A 16,482-nucleotide genomic window follows, 5' to 3' on the forward strand; every position below is an offset into this window, starting at 1 on the left:
CCTTTATCCTATTCAGATACTGTTTGGGCCAATCAAAAACATACACTAAAAACTGAAATAACATTTTTCTTTAAACACTTGAAATGAACTACCACTAAAAACGTATTTAAACACGTCTGTGGATCAAACAGTGGAATTTTAGAGTGTATATACCTGCCAGGCCTCCAACCACTGTCAGCTACCTGAGATCAACAGTCGTAAAGAATGAGAGAGCGAGGCAGAGCTAATCTTAGAGTGGGAGAGAGCACACAGAGACCCTTTACAGCCAGGAACCAAGCATCCTGCCACTCATCCCACGTTTCCATGGCGCGCAGTTAACAAGACCCTCCCTGATTGGTCCTGTAGGCCTGTCGGCACTGCCCTGCCAGGTTGAGGCAGCTAGCGTCATGTCTGAAGAACAAGGGGTTAATGAGCTCTGTAATCCTGCCAGCCTCGTACATGCAGTAATTTGGTTCAGCGAGGTAATGGAGCTGTAACCTTATCTTAACCGATAGCCTCAATTAAATCCCCCCCCCCCCCCCTTGTCAAGGCAAGGCCCCCGATCCACAGACGGTTGACCCCTGTACTCCTCCTCCTCACGCGGGGTCGTGAATCCGCTTTCTTCGCAAATTGGGCTTTAATGCGTCTTCATTTGTTCCCACTGACCCCCGAAACCCCCCCACCCCACCACATTCTTATTTTTATGGTATCCCTTCGCCGGATTGCGCGGCGCACAGTTAGGGCACACCTCACCTCTCGCTCTTACGTTCCCCAGCGGTCCCGAACGCCGTGCTCTCTTTCTGCTGAGCCCGCAGAAACGCCGGGGCTCATGAATTATTCAGCGGCCAAAATGAATAGTGTTTTCGTCAATGAGCCTAACAAAAAGAAAACGTGTTCTCGCTCTGCATTAAATTACGGACTAAACAGGATTACCGCTGTGCTTCAGCGATATTCTAATGCAGTCCAGGCCAATTTGCCTGCTTGCCAAAGGAGGGTGGGTGCAGGCAAAGTCATTATGCTAATGGATGCGCAAAAATGTATTTAAGATGGATGCAAAAGTGAGCATTTTTGTTCATTTGCGTAACCGAGTCGACGTGAACGGTGTAGCATGAGTTAATTTTTAGATGTGGCAGATCTAATTTGAACCGGCTAAACTACAGCCAACTCCTGAAAATAAGCAGTTCATTCATCGCAAATCTCACTGCAATTACAATTTACAATATCTAAGAAAGAAAATGCATCCCCCTCCCCACAGACTCCAAGCTATCATTCTGTTCATCCATAAAAGATATCTTGTGCTTATGTGTATTGGGGTGTTTGTAGTAAAATATTCCCAATTCAAATTAGCTTCCCGTGGCCCATGGATAAACTCCCCTCCCTTGGCAGTGAGCAGCATGCGTTGGCATTTTTAATCAAAGTAAATGAATGTTCAGCTGAGCTAAACCTGTGCTGGGTTAAGCTGGGGTAGGCCTTTTTTGGTACCTTTAATTTAGTCATTTAATTGGGGATGCATTTCGGGGTGTACATACTGCACATATGCCTGCCCTGTAGGCTTAAATTTGAGAAAGTATTAAAGATCATTCAATATTTCATTAGAAGAATTCCATTCTAAAATAATTGCAACGGAGGTTCTCAGTAAAGAATCAAATTAAATATTAGCTTTGGAAATGGGTGTGGAAAGTAAGAAGAGGGCCTTGGTGTCCTCGGTGTCAGTTACGGCCCTGAATGTAAGAGAACACACACAGGGCAAAGGGGCAGGTAGTGAGGCACTCTGGATCTTCAGCTGTAGGTGGGTGTTTATTCACAGCGGGTGGAATGAAAGTGATGGTAGGAAACATTTTCAGTCATAAAAATATATAAATGAGATATATACAGTATAAATATACATAATATTGTAATTTAGGATTTAACTGCAGTGTGGGCTTCTGGGTGGGTTATATGTGGGATGAGCTCATGGTGTCGGTTCGAATCCGGAGTGTGCCAGTGCCGACTGGCTGGTAGCCCCGCAGGGTAACGTGCAATTGTGTCGCCCAGGTTGTGGAAGGGTTCAGCCGGTTAGGTGTCACCTTTTCATTGCTCTTCAGTGACCCCCGCTGAGGGATCGGGCACCCGTGGACTGCAAGTGAACGCTGTACAGAAAAGGTCTTCCTCTGACTCCACTCTGTGCGAGCTTAGCTGTCGTCTGCGGTGTGAAAAGAAGCAGTTGGTGACACTATGGATTTTGTAGGAGAACAGCGGATGTCTCAAGGAGGTTCAAAAAAATTCCACTAAAATATGGATAAAATGGAGGTCAGAACCCTAATGTGTTCTCACAAAGTGTTTTATATGGCAAGTGTCAGGACATACTTTGTAATAAAAAACCCATGGCAATGTTGCTTTTCTGGCACCAGCTGCAATATCGCAGCCAGCCACTGGGTAGGGATGAGCTCCAGAACTCATTTTGAACGCTGGGGGCCTGGGATGTCTACAATATTCCAAAAATTGGCAGTGGGGTTTGTGCATGAACGCGGATGCGGATTGGACATTCCAAATTAGGGTGGGAATTGGATATGGTCCACCCCACATTGGGTCCCAGATTTATAATAGATAATAGAACAGAAGTTTGGTTCCCAAACCTTCTCAAGGCGCCCTACCCATTCCCCAGACACAAATGTATTAAATTCTGCCACCAGCAGATTCAACTTTATGGGATATTGATAAGCTGAAGCAGGTGTGCTGGGGGTGGAGTTTTACAGATACATAAAATAGCTGGGAGGCTAAGAGGAGAGGATTCGAAATGGCTAAATTAACACAGTTTGACAGATGTAAAATCATAAAATTAAAAAAATTCAATTAAATTCTCAGTGAGCAATAGCCAGATTTTCAAAAAGGGGTGTTCAAGCTGTCATAAAAAGAAATCTGAAGAAACTGTTGAAAGTTGAGTCATCTGGCAGCAAAGTGCATCGACTGCGAGAAGTCTCACATGAAATGGTCTTGTGGGGCACGTTTCGGCTCAGAAACCACTCGTGCTAAAGGCAACAAGCAGAAGAGATTGCAGGATGCAACAGACCATAAAACATGGGGCGACCACCAGTGGCAGAAACTCTTATGGAGCGATGAGTCCAAATTAGAAATTGTTTGTTCACAAAGACGCCCGTTTGTCAGAAGAGTTGGCGAGAAGGACACTGATGCCCGTCTGGAGCCTTTAGCCAACAGCTTAGGGGATCTGATCAAAGTCAATGGAATTCTGAATGCTGAGGAAAATAAACTGTATCATGCTGTACCTTTGGGGAAATGACCAATTGGCAAAAACGTAATCTTTCAGCATGATGATGACCCCAAACACGCTGTGAACATGATGAAGAACGACTAATATTTTTAAAATTTGTCATTTTTTTTGCAGTGTCACCATCACTTCATATTCCTCTAAGATGTAAGATCACAAATGTGTGATTACAATGTTCTTAACTTAACATTCTAAAGCTGATGTCACAACCACTACAAGGTAATTGAATGCAATGGAGTTCTAGAACACTGAAACACATTCCAAAAACCCACACTTCAAATGGCTAACCTGGGTGTGGCCAGCCTTTCTGGTTGAGTCTTTGCCAGGAGACGGGAGGTGACTACCGCTCCCTGTCCTGTGGGAAGCTGGCAGGCCGTGGATGGGTCTAAGCCCCGCCCTGGATCTAGAGAGGCAGACGTCAGTTATCTGCCCGCCTCTCTTCTTAATCTAGTGCAATCAGTGCGCATTTCAGAGGACTTTTCCCGCCACTAAGGTGATAATTAGATAATGGGCAGAAATCAAGGCAATTACACCCAGGCAGCTGGCAGGCTGGAGCAGACCATGGCGAATACACAGCGTGCTGGCAAGTTAGTGGAGGGTGAAAATGTGGTGACATCACAAGGCCTAAAAAATTAAAGCAAAGCTGAAGGGTTGTATTAACTCAAGCACAAATCCATGGTAAATTAATCGACTCGGGCTTTGAATTAGGGTTATTCTTAAATGTTATTGCCCGTACTATACACCCATTGTTACATCAGGTGAAGTTAGTATCGTCCTGTGGTCTTAAAATATATCACATAGAATTTTCAGCACTAAACTGAAAATGGGGGTGGGGGACATTGGTCCCCTGATCCCACCTTGGTTTCCTGCACTCCTGTTTGGAGAAGTAAGTCTGAATATCAGAGAGTAGAGTTTAAGCACTAATTGCAGTGTCACCCCGTGCAGTAGGGTGGAGCAGGGTCAGGGTGGGGTACGAATGCATCAGAAAATGGAGGCGAATAAGAAGTACACTAGTCGCTGATTTATGAACCTAATGAAGGGCAAACGAGTGGCCTGAGCACTCACGGACGAGTTGCACATGTATAGCTCTAGAAACGCAGAAATGAAGCACTTTCCATAGCACGTCCTCCCTTGGCCTATCACGGTTTCTCGGGTGAGAGGAATCCGCAGGTTTGGTTACATGATAATCCGCATTGCCAAATTGTCCCTCGGGGTTGTTGGGGATGCGGGGCTGGGTGAGAGAAACTTCCAGATTTCCCATTCTTATCTCGTCTCTCGCTGCACCTGACGGACTGTCTGTACTTTTGGAAGGAAGCCGAGTACGCTAATAGCCGAGCTAAAAGCGCATCGGCTGTGCAAGCAAGACTTGACTTCCCCTTTCCGTTTCACGTACTTTCTACCCGCGTACGTTCTGCCATCTGATCCGCGCGGCATTATTTTGCTCCGAATCTCACGCCCGTTTTCCCCCGGCTGCCATTACTGCGTGCCCGGCGCGTAATAGACCCAGGCTGGAGTTCTGACGGATAACTTACACATGAGCGTCCGTGTGCGCGCGGCTCGCTGAGTGACACTCCCCGCCACGCAAAATGACAAAGCAAGGTGACAACGGGACTAAATGACTGGTCTTTTGTTCCATGTAATTTCAGCGCCCCCGACGACTCCTCTCTGTAGGCTAAAAGCGGCTGCGCTCTCCCGGTTCCAGCGAGGTGGAACGAAACGCAATTATAAATTAGGACATACAAGGAAGGACCACCTCAGAGAGTGGAAGAACACAGTTTGTGAAACATGCCTGGGTTATATAATGGCTTTTGTTTATTTTCTGTTCTGAGGCAAGTTGGCTTAGCGAGAGGTGTTTCTGTACATATATATTTTTTGTTGTTTTTTGGTCGGTTGAACAAACGATGAAAAAATATATTTATGCGTTAGTTGGATGTAAAAAATCATTTTTGAGCTGGCGCTGGTTGGTGACCTTAAATGTCCTGAAAAATAGTGTCTCACCAATGACTTCATGCAGGGAAAGTAGATGATTTCATTGGTGAGTTTTCAGCCAGGCTTTTGTCTGTACTCACCTGTAATATCTGGTCCAAACAGCATTAGTGCATATTAATCACATTTGATGTTAAATAAATTGAAATTCTGTCAGTCAGGTCCAAATTGCTCTGTTTAAATTAAATTCTGGCTTTAGTCAACAAGCTTGTGTTTGAGGGAAAAGGGAATTTGAAGTGAATAAACATCAGGTGGCTTGGCCTGTGATAATACCATACAGGTTTAATTAATTCATCTGCGTAGAAATAAATGTAGAAATGTGTATTGGTCGGCCTCGAAAAAAAAGAGTGTCAATGGGGTTTTTCCTGATTAAATAAAGGCAAATGAAGGTAATATTGATTCGCATTTCCAAGATTCAGAGGTTGCAAATAATTTACTTACATGCATGCAAAGTGTGGAGATTTAATTCAATGATGCATACATTCCATTTCCATGTCTCTTTTGTACTGGAGAGGCTGTTTTGACACATTCTCTACATGTAACTTAATTGCTCAGTGAGCATGTAAGCAACCTTTAGTTACTTAATGTGAAAAGATATTATGCAAGTTCTCTATTTACTCTGTAAACTGTAGAGTAAGTTTATAATGTTATATATCTACTGGTATTCTAAGGGTTGTTTTAGCCATGTTACTTGCTCTATACATTGTAGGTGCAAGTTAACATTAAATTAAGTAAGTTGCTATATAGCCACTGTTTTTGTATGCTAGCTAACATATGTTTATTGGCTAACAATGACAGTACAAAGCTTGAAATGGCCTTCAGAAATCTGCGTTTTAAAAATGCAGACAGTGAAAATTGCAGAGTTTTTACCTCTTTCATCTGTCTACTAAACAAAATGGCAAGTTTGCTGATCAATGAAGAAACTGTATTTTCACCAATACAGTTCGCCATATTAGTTTTCATTATGGAGTTTATGAATTAGCTTGCAAGCCACTTCAGCTAACTGTCATTCCTTGCTAATTTTACAGAATGGGTGAGAACAGTACCCATTTAGGCCTACTCATTTTTGCGCTGGCAATATAAGGTAACAGTGTAAGATTTAAACAATGGCAGTGATATGGAAGCCTATATTTTGGACAGTTAAGTGGTAAATTAATTAGCTTGCGAAGTATTCTGTGATGAGTTGCTTAGCTAACTGTCGTATAGATGTTGCCAGCATCAGATCACAAAATCACGGTCTCCCTGGTGCAGGCCAAATCTTTAGCTTTCTTATGATCGGCTGCATCTGTAATCTCTTCTCCCGTGTCCTTCCTGATCATGGCTTGTTGTATATTTACTTCAAAACTCTAATAGAGTATATTAGTGAAGTGGGTGATTAATGATTAGCAGGGTGAATATGTATTAGCGTGCTTATGTGTGTGCGCATGTGTGTGTATGTGTGTGAGGAAGATGGTTGGTACCTTTTCTCTCCCCCTATCCTGCACTTGTGTGTGTGAAGGAATGCATGGAACATGAGGAAAGAGTTGAACATCATACATTTAAATTCAGACATTACCTGTGTTAATGTGTGCCATTCATAGGCATGCTACGAGATGTTTAATACGAACACCTGTAAGTGGTGGATAGACGTTTCAGAACACAGTGATTAGTCAGAACGAGTATACAGGGGAGATAGATGTTAGCATTCCAATCATAGGGAAAATCACATACCCACAGTAGTGCACATTTACGAAAACATTCTCTGCTTACTGAAATTATTGAAAGAAGGTGTGTATTTAAGAACCAATGGAATAACTGACTAGATCAATGGGTTGCTTGAGTCAGTGGAAAGATGGCCCTGAAAGATGTTGGCGCAACATGGCCACAGCATAGTGGCAAAGCAGTCGGAATACTGTAGTGATGTTACTGTATTCTGATGTTATTTTCTTGCTGGCAACTGCTGACAAACACCAGGGTACGGTACGCGCAAGCGACGTAACGACACAGTAAAGACAAACTTTAGCGTCCCACGTGATCTGGGAACGAAACTTGCTTCAAAAAGCTTAAAGACTGCTGCGATTTAAATGTTCTAGAAGCACCTAATAGCTGGCCATGAACCTCAGGGTTTGACAAAGGCTTTTTACGCCTTAATTTGCTTTGAACCCAGTGCCTGATGAAGGCCATGATAATGCAAGACGGTAATGCAGCTTTCAGAAGCCGCTGTCACATTCCACATTCACTTATGAGAGGTGGGGGGGAAGTACCCCCTCCCATCATTATCACTTGACAACATTAATTCACTTGGAACAGAGGAAGAGTTCATGTGGACTATACTTAGAACTCAAATGGAGACCTGCTAGATTCTCCTCAAGCCAGGAAGTCAGCATTGAAAATCGTAGCTGACACTTAACATAATTGCGCTTCAGTGTAAAAGAAAGCAGATCGTCAGCGTCCTTGAGCGTCTCACCTTACCTCTGTCCTATCCTATTTTCCCATTCAGCTGGACCTGAAAGGCAAACACAAAGGACCGAAGGCTCGGTTGACGCTGAATGATAAATATGACATCTTAATGCGTCCGTGTTTTCACGCGACTACAATACGCCTTCGCTCGTTGGCGTGGGGGGGCGGTGGGGGGAAGGGGAAGAGGGGCGGGTTACGCGTTAAAAGGGCGAGGCCTTTCCTCTCTCCCAACGAGCCCTCGTCTTCAATCTTCTAGAATTCACCACCGAGCTCTTCTGCCATCCACAGGTTCCCACGTATCCACCATCAAAGCTGTCTCCTTGAAGCTTGTGAGCTTGTTCCCCGATGGCAAAAAACGAACAAAGCCAACATTTTTCTTCGTAGGTTCAGGTGTGGGTGAAAGCTCCAGTTAACTTGTTCTCTGCCTTCGCCCCTCCTGAGGAGAATGAAGTTGTAGCCAAGGTGCTTAATCCATCTCCCTAATCCATCATACCTCTATGGGTCCTTGCCGCCCTCCAGCCAACCACGCCTCCCTCCAGCCAACCACGCCGCCCTCCAGCCAACCATGCCACCCTCCAGCCAACCGCGCCGCCCTCCAGCCAACCGTGTGGCCTCCCATGCCGCCGCCGCCTCCTGCCATGTTGTTTGGGCGCCAGCCCGGTGCGGCGGGCACTCACCCCATTAACCTCTCTCACTTTGGGCCCGCTTCCTTCGCTCGGCCGGCTGGGAGACCCCGCTGGACTTTGAGCCCGGTCTCAGCAGGCGCCTCTGGGATCTGGGTCTGGAGCCTGGCCACGTCGCCGCGTCAACCTCCTCACGAGGGTTCCAGTCGCACCGCACGGCCGTCGGGAGAATGGCGCAAGGCTTGGTCAATTGGGGGCGGAGTTTCCCAAAGGTGCGGAATGTGATCAAAGGCCATTTAGACCAGTCCAGGGGAGGAATTGTTGGACGTATCATGTGACTAACACACCTGGTTGAGTGGACAAAGTTCTTGTTCTGAAGGTTTTGTAGGCATTTTAATATGTAATATGTAACTCTTTTTTTTCAGCTTCAGTTTAGGATCATGCTGAAGTGGAAAAAAAAAAGCCACATTAAATATAAGCATACCTCCGTGTAGACATACCGCACACAGCCCAGTGTGCAGACATACTGCACACTACCCAGTGTACAGACACACCGCACACAGCCCAGTGTGCAGACATACCGCATGCTACCCAGTGTACAGACATACCGCACACAGCCCAGTGTGCAGACATACCGCACTCTGCCCAATGTACAGACACACCGCACGCTGCCCAGTGTACAGACATACCGCACTCTGCCCAGTGTACAGACATACCACACACTACCCAGTGTGCAGACACGCCGCACACTGCCCAGTGTACAGACACATCGCACGCTGTCAAGTGTACAGACATACCGCACACTACGCAGTGTACAGACATACCACACACTACCCAGTGTACAGACATACCGCACACAGCCCAGTGTGCAGACATAACGCACACAGCCCAGTGTACTGACATACCACACACTACCCAGTGTACAGACACACAAGCACACTGCCCATTGTACAGACACACCGCACACTGCCCAGTGTACAGACACACCACACTCTGCCCAGTGAGAGTTGAGCTCTCCTCTCCTCAACACTTTCCCAGCCAAAGAGGCAGCCTTATTCTGCAGAGGGGGGACACAGTCAATGGGATTACATTTGACAAATTGTCTTCTAATTGAGGTTTACAGCACAGATCAGCCTTGACCCCACTGCTTCAGAGGAATCAATCAGATTTAAGGATCAGTTGGATAAACAAATCCGGCACAGAGAAAGGTGCCAACACACACACATGCATGCACACACACGCACACACACACTCATACACACACACACACACACACACACACACAATTCCTCCATCTGTAGTTGGAGACAGAGAAAAAAGGCTGGAGGCACAGGGAAGCTGTTGGAGCGCCCCCAAATCTGCCTCCCCCACCCCCCACCCCCATCCCCCCGAGGGACTGGGATCCCATCTGTTCTTCTCCACTCCTGATCTTTAAGTAGCACTCCACCAGGCCCTCTCCAGAGCCTCCAGTGAAGCACAACAGATGGACCCCTGACTCCGTGCACCTCCGCCACGCTTGTTTAATACCTTTTAATTATTGCCCAAAACTACATATGGAACATGCCCAAACCAGGGGCCACAGAGGAGGATCTCTGTCCCCCCGGTCTTTTCCCCCACGGGTCCCACTTTTCTCTTGTTAGATCACCCCTGTCCTCTTTAGACGTATCAGCACTGTGCCGTTGTACGCAAAGGTCGAGAAAATGGTGCCCAAGGGTCAGTAGTGATTGATTCTTCATTTGTAGTGTAGTATAATGGCTAAGGAGTTGGCCTTGTAGCCTAAAGGTCGCAGGTTTGATTCCCCGGTAGGACACTGCCGTTGTACCCTTGAGCAAGGTACTTAACCTGCATTGCTCCAGTATATATTCAGCTGTATAACTGGATACAGTGTAAGTCCGTCTGGATAAGAGCTTCTGCTAAATGCCTGTAAACTAAACTAAAGTAAGAATCAGTGAGCGAAGTGGAGGTTCCACGTGCCTCTCATAATGCCGGATGCGTTAATCACGGTGCACTGACTGGGAGGAGATGACACCTCTGGCCAGTTCAGGTTATTATAAATGTGACGCTCTTGAGTCCTGCATTATTGCCAGTGTTCATTAAACTCTCCACCTCCCAACCCCCTCTGACCTCCTAGAAGTGGGACTGAGATGCCGTTTCGTGCAACCAGTGGGACCTCTTCACAGGCCAGCCCAGGCTGTGAGTTTCCCCCGGCCTTGTAAATTTGACTACAGGCCTTGACCTAGAATCTTGCCAAAAGCCCGAAGCTGTTTGGGGGCACCTAGTCTCGGACCCAGGGGTGCAGCTGTCTTTGACCCTTCAAGGTAGGCATCTTGGCAGAATCAGACATCTTTATAATGTTGGATGGTGTGCGTTTGACTTATTGGAAAATTTTGTTGGAGACCCGAAGGCCAGGCAGAGTCACTTAACTTTTTTTCACAGAAGAGACGTTGGACTACCGTGGACCACGAGGACTCATGTTGGACAGCGTGATCATCTGAGAGGTGGGCAGATTTTGGCACCTCTGGGGTGGGTGCTTTGGCTCTCCTGGCCGAGTCGGTGCATTTCTGTAGACAGGTTAATCACACTGCCAAGACGATCCAGGCCAGGGGTGCCCAGTCTTATCCAAAAATGGTCGGAGTGGGTGCAGGTTTTAGCCTGGTACTGCTACACCTTTTTCCGCTAAACAAAATCTTGATTGAAGACCGTGATTACTTCATTACTTCCTTAAATCAGGTGTCGTAGTGCTGGGCTAAAACAAAAAACCTGCGCCCACTTTGGCCCTTTTCAGGTAATATTCCCTTGATCGAGATAGCCTGGTGTGTCTCCTCTCTTGACACTGAGCTAAATCGCTGAACGCTACAGCTGTAGGGAGACTCCACCTCTAAATGGGGACTGAAGTGCTCTTCGGCATGAGGTCATTAACCTGGGCAGTTCTTGGGGGTTTGCATTTCCACAGTCTCATTTCCCCTGTATGTGCAGTAGAACAGAAGCTCACCTCATAGAAAACCGCTGTGACAATCACAGTCTGCTGTCTGATGATCACAATCATGCTAACAAGTCAAGTCAAATTTATTTGTAAAGCACGTTTAAATGCAACCCACGTTGACTAAAGTGCTGTACAAACCATAACATGCTATTTTTTTTGGGGGGGGGGGGGGCAGGAGGTACAAGGCTAACAGCCAATTAGAAGTAGGTGGACTACAAATCGGCACGACATGTCTCCCCTCGTGCCTAGGGAGACACGGCCATCAGCATACCGAGCACACAGGCTGGATAAATTCAGCGTCGTGTGAAGCCATTAGCATTAGCATCGCCGTTTCTTTTTTTTAAAGGGGGGGGAGGGTTGTTCCTTCATATGTCATCTCCTGTGAATTAGGCTGCGTGACACATTTTCTTATCGGAGCTCAACTGAAGGCCAGATACGCCCGTGGCAGCCGATGGCACTCGACTGAACGACCGTCGGCTTGGCTGCGTTTATTACAAAAAATACACAGAGAGCCACTTCCTGTGCTCATCAACATTAAAAAAAACGACACAAGCGTTGCTTAATGATACCATGTCTTTGTACTGCGATCTTTTTCAGTTCTTTATGAGCAGGTGACCTGGTCAGCCGCTGTTGAATGATCGGACGGTCGGGCACGTTGGCTGCTCCCCGTTTACGGTTCTCGGCGTCCGGCTCCACCGGGTTTGCGTGCGTGCGTTAAAACCAGTCCTTCATTACTGAGCGTCGGAGACAGACAGCGCTCTCGCAGAAACAACCCTCAGCGCCAAACAGGGCTTCAGCTGCATTGTTTTCCCGTTTAATGGACTGTGCGCTGCGGAGACAGAACCTCTAACCACATCATGCGGTTTTTGTAATCCCGCTCTCGGGTTGTGCTCCTTTTACATTACATTACATTACAGGCATTTAGCAGACGCTCTTATCCAGAGCGACTTACACAACTTTTTTTACATAGCATTTTACATTGTATCCATTTATACAGCTGGATATATACTGAAGTAATTTTTGGTTAAGTACCTTGGCTCAAGGGTTCAACGGCAGTGTCCTACCCGGGAATCGAACCTGCGACCTTTCAGTTACAAGTCCAGTTCCTTACCCACTGTGCCACACTCCGTCCTCTTATGGACGCTTATGACGCGCTGTCACAGAGATGCATTAAACGTGCTGCCGCCCCTCTTTACCGCTCTACCCTCTCATTCTCATTTCGCCTCTCCGTGTTCTCACGCCTCTGCACCAAGTCACCCAGACGGGAGAGACGGCCTTAGCATCGAGGCTCACAATGGTAGACAAACAGCTCCCCCATGTGGCCAGAAGGGGTGTAACTGGCCACCCACACCTCTTGGTTCTTTCAGGAGACTGTTGGAATGTGGGGGGGTGGGGGGTGGGGGGGTGGGGGGGAGTCGAGCTGTTACAAGGAGCTGCTTCAGTGCATGATGGGGCTCTCACCAAAGAGCTGCAGGGGTGTGTGTGTGTGTGTGTGTGTGTGTTTGCATGCGTGTTTGTGTGCGTGAGAGTGCATGCATGTGTATGTGCAAATGCGTGTAAGTGTGCTTGCGTGTGTGTGTGTGAGTATGTATACATGCGTGTGTGTGTGTGTGTGTGTGTGTGTGTGGCAGACTTTCAGGAAGACACAAAGGGAGTTTTCCTGTGACGTTACTAGGTCAGGTCTGCCAGACGCCCAGCCAGGCATCTTGATTCCCTCCAGGGCTCTTGGCTCATGTGGAGGAGGCAGCTGATGCTCCTTGGTGAGGGGTTGAGTGGGCGTGGGGGAGGGGGGCATGGTGAACAGGGGGTCAGGGGGAGGGGGTTAGAGGGAGGGGGGTGAGGGGGTATGGGAGGGGGGGGGTGGAGGGGGTGGATGGGGATGAGGTGGCTGGAGGAGGGTGGCCATGGGATTTCCATTCACTGTTCTCCTGGCACTGGAAGTGGGAGCCGCAGTGCTCCCCACACAGCCACAGAGCTCACACACACTGTATCCCACACTGCGCAGCTCTGGTCGACACATGGTCCTCCATCCCTCCACACACACACCACCACCAGCACACTACATACACACATGCGCGCACTCATGCACTCACACACACACAATACTCCATACACAAACTCACACACACACACACACACTCATGCATTCACACACACACAAACACATGTGCACTCACGTCGTGGTCCTGTACAGCTTCATTGTAAAACTGTACCATGACCACCTTGTTTTCTGTGTCGGACAGGGGCTCTACGTCAAGATTACTGAGGGGAGCCTTACCCTTCCCCTCTCTATAGAGGTTCCAGAACCTCTCCAGGATGTTTGCAGTGCTGAAACGAATTCCAAAAATGTCAGCGTTTCCAGGAACCTTCACCAGGCAGTTCAGGTCGCCAGGCACAAAGCCCATGGCTCGCTGAAGCACTGCCCGGCTAAATTTAAGGCGGGTCAAACCTGTCACTCTCCTATTTGTGCTTGGGGCAGCGGCATTGCTTGCCCCCCCAGTAGCTGCTGGCTCAGCGGCGCCCCCTACGGCTGCGCCCTTCGCCCCTTGTGCCACCTGGGGGGGGGGGGGGCACTAGCATCGCTGCCCCCTTCTCCGCTGTTCTGGAGTGTCATCCTGGCGGCGTTGTGGCGTCGGACACCTGGCTGCACTCCTGAGGCCATCCTCTCTCCCACTCAGGCCAGACCTAGGCAGGTAGAAAAGAATGAAGCACAGGAACAGCGCTTAAAGGTTGATGGTCCGTCCCAGGGGGACCAAGCTATGCAGCAACAAGGGAGCTGATCTGAGGTCAAAGGGGGTGAAATGTTTCATTAACCTGAAATGTTCACAACTCAAATGAAATATGCCTGTAGTACATGGGGATTGACTTTTGTATAAAATGGGACTGACTGCTTAAGGTTCACACACATGTCGAACCTCAAGTGACCGTTTCTTTGTAACACTTGGGGCGGTGCTGAGCCATACTGCATGTTCTGCATTACCAAAATGCCTTTGTGTCTGCTTTGTAAAACTCATTACTTTTAATTGAAAGTTCATTAACTGAATGTCCACTCAAATGAAAATGTGTAGTACATGGTATTGACTTTGTATAAAATGGGACTGGCAATCCTTAGGTTCCACACACACAGTCGGAACCCTCACAAGTGACCGTTTCTTGTCTGTAACACTTGGGGCGATGCTGAGTCCCAGTACTGCACTTGCATACCATGCCCGTGTGTCTCTTTGAAAACTCATTCAACTTCGATAAAATGTTCTTACCTAAATCATTACGTAACGCATACCTAAGTATTTGTCACAACTCAATGAATGTTGATTTTTTGCAAACCATGTTGTAAAGTGTATGTTGCTGCGCCTTACTTGCGGTGGAATTATCTTTGCCAGTGCTTCGTAGCCGAGTACATCCAGGCTGATATTCTGGTGAAACTACCAATACCGCAACTGCTGAAATATTTGCTTTGGCATTTTGACAGTCTCTATGGACTGTATTGGTTTAATATAGATCACATGTGGATTGCTTTATAAAAGTTGTGGGTTGGATGCAGTGTTTTGCTATCATTTTTCAAGAAACGACATGGAGATGATGATGTTCATAAATGGACTGCAACCTAAGGTACACACAGTCGGAACCCTCACAAGTGACCGTTTCTTGTCTGTAACACTTGGGGGCGGTGCTGAGCCCAATACTGCATGTTCTGCATTACCAAAAAATGCCCTTTGTGTCCTGCTTTGTAAAAACTCATTGAACTTTTTATTGAAATGTTTCATTAACCTGAAATGTTCACAACTCAAATGAAAAATGCCTGTAGTACATGGGGATTGACTTTTGTATAAAATGGGACTGGCGTGCCCTTGAGGTTCCACACACAACTGTCACTGTCGGAACCCTCACAAGTGACCGTTTCTTGTCTGTAACACTTTGGGGCGATGCTGAGTCCCAGTACTGCATGCTTTGCATTACCCAACATGCCCGTTGTGTCCTAATTTGAAAATACTCATTCAACTTCTGATTAAAATGTTTCATTAACCTGAAATCAATTACGTAAAACAGCATACAGCTAAAGTATTTTGTCACAACTCAAATGGAAATGTGTGATTTTTTGCCCAAACGTACCATGTTGGTAAAGTGTATGTGTTCGGCTGCGCCTTTCACTTGCGGGTTGGGCAAACTTATCTTTGCGCAGTGGCAGTATCGTAGCCCATGAGGTACATCCGAGGCGTGATTATTGCTGGTTGAAAACTTAACCCAATACCCCGCCAAATCTGCTTGAAATATTAGCGGGTTTGGCAATTTTTGACAGTCTCATATGGGACTGATTATTTGGTTTAAATATAGAATACACATTGTAAGGGAATTGCTTTATAAAATAATAGTTGTTGGGTTGGGTATTGCAAGTGTTTTGCATATCATTTTTCAAGGGAAACGACATGTGTAGATGGTATGTATGTATGTATAAAATGGGACTGGCAACTTCTTAAGGTTCCACACACAGTCGGAACCCTCACAAGTGACCGTTTCTTGTCTGTAACACTTGGGGGCGGTGCTGAGCCCGATACTGCATGTTCTGCATTACCAAAAAATGCCCTTTGTGTCCTGCTTTGTAAAAACTCATTGAACTTTTTATTGAAATGTTTCATTAACCTGAAATGTTCACAACTCAAATGAAAAATGCCTGTAGTACATGGGGATTGACTTTTGTATAAAATGGGACTGGCAACTCCTTAAGGTTCCACACACAGTCGGAACCCTCACAAGTGACCGTTTCTTGTCTGTAACACTTTGGGGCGATGCTGAGTCCCAGTACTGCATGCTTTGCATTACCCAACATGCCCGTTGTGTCCTGCTTTGTAAAAACTCATTCAACTTCTGATTAAAATGTTTCATTAACCTGAAATCAATTACGTAAAACAGCATACAGCTAAAGTATTTTGTCCCAACTCAAATGGAAATGTGTGATTTTTTGCCCAAACGTACCATGTTGGTAAAGTGTATGTGTTCGGCTGCGCCTTTCACTTGCGGGTTGGGCAAACTTATCTTTGCGCAGTGGCAGTATCGTAGCCCATGAGGTACATCCGAGGCGTGATTATTGCTGGTTGAAAACTTAACCCAATACCCCGCCAAATCTGCTTGAAATATTAGCGGGTTTGGCAATTTTTGACAGTCTCATATGGGACTGATTATTTGGTTTAAATATAGAATACACATTGTAA

General features: G+C 46.7%; 1 long non-coding RNA gene and 2 other non-coding genes across 3 annotated transcripts; all 3 read left to right on the forward strand.

The window, feature by feature from the left end:
• The first annotated feature begins 14,895 nt into the window (after positions 1-14,895).
• LOC135241981 (uncharacterized) lies at positions 14,896-16,452 on the forward strand. Its single transcript, XR_010326188.1, has 2 exons — positions 14,896-15,128; positions 15,752-16,452. It is a non-coding gene; the product is annotated as an uncharacterized LOC135241981 (long non-coding RNA).
• LOC135242780 (U4 spliceosomal RNA) lies at positions 15,444-15,584 on the forward strand. Its single transcript, XR_010326460.1, has one exon. It is a non-coding gene; the product is annotated as a U4 spliceosomal RNA (small nuclear RNA).
• LOC135242781 (U4 spliceosomal RNA) lies at positions 16,305-16,445 on the forward strand. The gene has a single exon (XR_010326461.1). It is a non-coding gene; the product is annotated as a U4 spliceosomal RNA (small nuclear RNA).
• Positions 16,453-16,482: the final 30 nt, after the last annotated feature.

The sequence above is a fragment of the Anguilla rostrata genome, chromosome 16 (assembly GCF_018555375.3).
Source record: "Anguilla rostrata isolate EN2019 chromosome 16, ASM1855537v3, whole genome shotgun sequence".
In the NCBI taxonomy this organism is placed as follows: domain Eukaryota; kingdom Metazoa; phylum Chordata; class Actinopteri; order Anguilliformes; family Anguillidae; genus Anguilla; species Anguilla rostrata.